This window comes from Carex rostrata, chromosome 10, assembly GCF_964058835.1.
Source record: "Carex rostrata chromosome 10, lpCarRost1.2, whole genome shotgun sequence".
In the NCBI taxonomy this organism is placed as follows: Eukaryota; Viridiplantae; Streptophyta; class Magnoliopsida; order Poales; family Cyperaceae; genus Carex; species Carex rostrata.
Window position 1 is genome coordinate 242,501 of NC_135927.1, and position 5,000 is coordinate 247,500.

Genomic DNA, 5,000 nt, shown 5'->3' on the forward strand with positions numbered 1-5,000 from the left:
TCCACCGACTCTTGGCCGTATCCGCTTAGTTTTCCCCAACGCGTGGCCGCATCCGCTTAGTTTTCCCCCGCTGAACTATTTTCGGGTCACTTTTGCCCAACGTTAGCCGCTTCCGGTTGCCGCTGGGCTGTTTTCGGGCCAATTTCCACCGACACTTGGCCGCATCCGCTTAGTTTTCCCCAACGCGTTGCCGCATCCGCTTAGTTTTCCCCCGCTTAACTGTTTTCGGGTCACTTTTCCCCAACGTTAGCCGCTTCCGCTTGCCGCTGGGCTGTTTTCGGGCCATTTTTCCCCAACACTTGGCCGTATCCGCTTAGTTTTCCCCAACGCGTGGCCGCATCCGCTTAGTTTTCCCCCGCTGAACTGTTTTCGGGTCACTTTTGCCCAACGTTAGCCGCTTCCGCTTGCCGCTGGACTGTTTTCGGGCCAATTTCCACCGACTCTGGGCCGGATCCGCTTAGTTTTCCCCAACGCTTGGCTGCATCCGCTTAATTTTCCCCAGCTGAACTGTTTTCGGGTCACTTTGTCCCAACGTTAGCCGTTTCCGGTTGCCGCTGGACTGTTTTCGGGCCATTTTCCACCGACTCTTGGCCGAATCCGCTTGGTTTTGCCCAACGCTTGGCTGCTTCCGCTTAATTTCCCCCAGCTGAACTGTTTTCGGGTCACTTTTGCCCAACGTTAGCCGTTTCCGCTTGCCGCTGGACTGTTTTCGGGCCATTTTTCACCGACACTTGGCCGCATCCGCTTAGTTTTCGCCAACAATTGGCTGCATCCGCTTAATTTTCCAAGCTATACTGCTTTCGGGTCAGTTTTGCCCAACGTTAGCCGCTTCCGCTTGCCGCTGGGCTGTTTTCGGGCCATTTTCCACCCACGCTGGCACCGACGGGGCCATGTACACCCACGCGCGTGTACATGAGGGGGCACCCATTTTTGAAAACCTTGCCCCCCTATAGGGGAATATGCATTTTGAGGCTCTAGCCACGCCCAGGGTTACCACCCCCTGAAAATCCCCCAAGTCAAAATCACCCATGTAAAATATTCAAAAAAATCTCAAAAAATCACAAAAAATTTATAAAATCAAATAAATTAAAAAAAAAAAAAAAATTTCAAAAATTCAAAAAAAATTCAAAAAAATTCAAAAAATTCAAAAATTCAAAAAAAGTCCAAAAACCCAAAAAAACTTCAAAAATTTCAAAAATTCAAAAAAATTTCAAAAAAATTTCAAAAATTTGCCCCGCTGAACTGTTTTCGGGTCAGTTTTGCCCAACGTTAGCCGCTTCCGCTTGCCGCTGGACTGTTTTCGGGCCAATTTCCACCGACTCTTGGCCGTATCCGCTTAGTTTTCCCCAACGCGTGGCCGCATCCGCTTAGTTTTCCCCCGCTGAACTGTTTTCGGGTCACTTTTGCCCAACGTTAGCCGCTTCCGCTTGCCGCTGGGCTGTTTTCGGGCCAATTTCCACCGACACTTGGCCGCATCCGCTTAGTTTTCCCCCGCTTAACTGTTTTCGGGTCACTTTTCCCCAACGTTAGCCGCTTCCGCTTGCCGCTGGGCTGTTTTCGGGCCATTTTTCCCCAACACTTGGCCGTATCCGCTTAGTTTTCCCCAACGCGTGGCCGCATCCGCTTAGTTTTCCCCCGCTGAACTGTTTTCGGGTCACTTTTGCCCAACGTTAGCCGCTTCCGCTTGCCGCTGGACTGTTTTCGGGCCAATTTCCACCGACTCTGGGCCGGATCCGCTTAGTTTTCCCCAACGCTTGGCCGCATCCGCTTAATTTTCCCCAGCTGAACTGTTTTCGGGTCACTTTGTCCCAACGTTAGCCGTTTCCGGTTGCCGCTGGACTGTTTTCGGGCCAATTTCCACCGACTCTTGGCCGTATCCGCTTAGTTTTCCCCAACGCGTGGCCGCATCCGCTTAGTTTTCCCCCGCTGAACTGTTTTCGGGTCACTTTTGCCCAACGTTAGCCGCTTCCGCTTGCCGCTGGGGTGTTTTCGGGCCAATTTCCACCGACACTTGGCCGCATCCGCTTAGTTTTCCCCCGCTTAACTGTTTTCGGGTCACTTTTCCCCAACGTTAGCCGCTTCCGCTTGCCGCTGGGCTGTTTTCGGGCCATTTTTCCCCAACACTTGGCCGTATCCGCTTAGTTTTCCCCAACGCGTGGCCGCATCCGCTTAGTTTTCCCCCGCTGAACTGTTTTCGGGTCACTTTTGCCCAACGTTAGCCGCTTCCGCTTGCCGCTGGACTGTTTTCGGGCCAATTTCCACCGACTCTGGGCCGGATCCGCTTAGTTTTCCCCAACGCTTGGCTGCATCCGCTTAATTTTCCCCAGCTGAACTGTTTTCGGGTCACTTTGTCCCAACGTTAGCCGTTTCCGGTTGCCGCTGGACTGTTTTCGGGCCATTTTCCACCGACTCTTGGCCGAATCCGCTTGGTTTTGCCCAACGCTTGGCTGCTTCCGCTTAATTTCCCCCAGCTGAACTGTTTTCGGGTCACTTTTGCCCAACGTTAGCCGTTTCCGCTTGCCGCTGGACTGTTTTCGGGCCATTTTTCACCGACACTTGGCCGCATCCGCTTAGTTTTCGCCAACAATTGGCTGCATCCGCTTAATTTTCCAAGCTATACTGCTTTCGGGTCAGTTTTGCCCAACGTTAGCCGCTTCCGCTTGCCGCTGGGCTGTTTTCGGGCCATTTTCCACCCACGCTGGCACCGACGGGGCCATGTACACCCACGCGCGTGTACATGAGGGGGCACCCATTTTTGAAAACCTTGCCCCCCTATAGGGGAATATGCATTTTGAGGCTCTAGCCACGCCCAGGGTTACCACCCCCTGAAAATCCCCCAAGTCAAAATCACCCATGTAAAATATTCAAAAAAATCTCAAAAAATCACAAAAAATTTATAAAATCAAATAAATTCAAAAAAAAAAAAAAAATTTCAAAAATTCAAAAAAAATTCAAAAAAATTCAAAAAATTCAAAAATTCAAAAAAAGTCCAAAAACCCAAAAAAACTTCAAAAATTTCAAAAATTTGCCCCGCTGAACTGTTTTCGGGTCAGTTTTGCCCAACGTTAGCCGCTTCCGCTTGCCGCTGGACTGTTTTCGGGCCAATTTCCACCGACTCTTGGCCGTATCCGCTTAGTTTTCCCCAACGCGTGGCCGCATCCGCTTAGTTTTCCCCCGCTGAACTGTTTTCGGGTCACTTTTGCCCAACGTTAGCCGCTTCCGCTTGCCGCTGGGCTGTTTTCGGGCCAATTTCCACCGACACTTGGCCGCATCCGCTTAGTTTTCCCCCGCTTAACTGTTTTCGGGTCACTTTTCCCCAACGTTAGCCGCTTCCGCTTGCCGCTGGGCTGTTTTCGGGCCATTTTTCCCCAACACTTGGCCGTATCCGCTTAGTTTTCCCCAACGCGTGGCCGCATCCGCTTAGTTTTCCCCCGCTGAACTGTTTTCGGGTCACTTTTGCCCAACGTTAGCCGCTTCCGCTTGCCGCTGGACTGTTTTCGGGCCAATTTCCACCGACTCTGGGCCGGATCCGCTTAGTTTTCCCCAACGCTTGGCTGCATCCGCTTAATTTTCCCCAGCTGAACTGTTTTCGGGTCACTTTGTCCCAACGTTAGCCGTTTCCGGTTGCCGCTGGACTGTTTTCGGGCCAATTTCCACCGACTCTTGGCCGTATCCGCTTAGTTTTCCCCAACGCGTGGCCGCATCCGCTTAGTTTTCCCCCGCTGAACTGTTTTCGGGTCACTTTTGCCCAACGTTAGCCGCTTCCGCTTGCCGCTGGGGTGTTTTCGGGCCAATTTCCACCGACACTTGGCCGCATCCGCTTAGTTTTCCCCCGCTTAACTGTTTTCGGGTCACTTTTCCCCAACGTTAGCCGCTTCCGCTTGCCGCTGGGCTGTTTTCGGGCCATTTTTCCCCAACACTTGGCCGTATCCGCTTAGTTTTCCCCAACGCGTGGCCGCATCCGCTTAGTTTTCCCCCGCTGAACTGTTTTCGGGTCACTTTTGCCCAACGTTAGCCGCTTCCGCTTGCCGCTGGACTGTTTTCGGGCCAATTTCCACCGACTCTGGGCCGGATCCGCTTAGTTTTCCCCAACGCTTGGCTGCATCCGCTTAATTTTCCCCAGCTGAACTGTTTTCGGGTCACTTTGTCCCAACGTTAGCCGTTTCCGCTTGCCGCTGGACTGTTTTCGGGCCATTTTCCACCGACTCTTGGCCGTATCCGCTTGGTTTTGCCCAACGCTTGGCTGCTTCCGCTTAATTTCCCCCAGCTGAACTGTTTTCGGGTCACTTTTGCCCAACGTTAGCCGTTTCCGCTTGCCGCTGGACTGTTTTCGGGCCATTTTTCACCGTCACTTGGCCGTATCCGCTTAGTTTTCGCCAACAATTGGCTGCATCCGCTTAATTTTCCAAGCTATACTTCTTTCGGGTCAGTTTTGCCCAACGTTAGCCGCTTCCGCTTGCCGCTGGGCTGTTTTCGGGCCATTTTCCACCCACGCTGGCACCGACGGGGCCATGTACACCCACGCGCGTGTACATGAGGGGGCACCCATTTTTGAAAACCTTGCCCCCCTATAGGGGAATATGCATTTTGAGGCTCTAGCCACGCCCAGGGTTACCACCCCCTGAAAATCCCCCAAGTCAAAATCACCCATGTAAAATATTCAAAAAAATCACAAAAAATCACAAAAAATTTATAAAATCAAATAAATTCAAAAAAAAAAAAAAAATTTCAAAAATTCAAAAAAAATTCAAAAAATTCAAAAAAATTCAAAAAAATTCAAAAAATTCAAAAATTCAAAAAAAGTCCAAAAACCCAAAAAAACTTCAAAAATTTCAAAAATTCAAAAAAATTTCAAAAAAAATTTCAAAAATTTGCCCCGCTGAACTGTTTTCGGGCCAGTTTTGCCCAACGTTAGCCGCTTCCGCTTGCCGCTGGACTGTTTTCGGGCCAATTTCCACCGACTCTTGGCCGTATCCGCTTAGTTTTCCCCAACGCGTGGC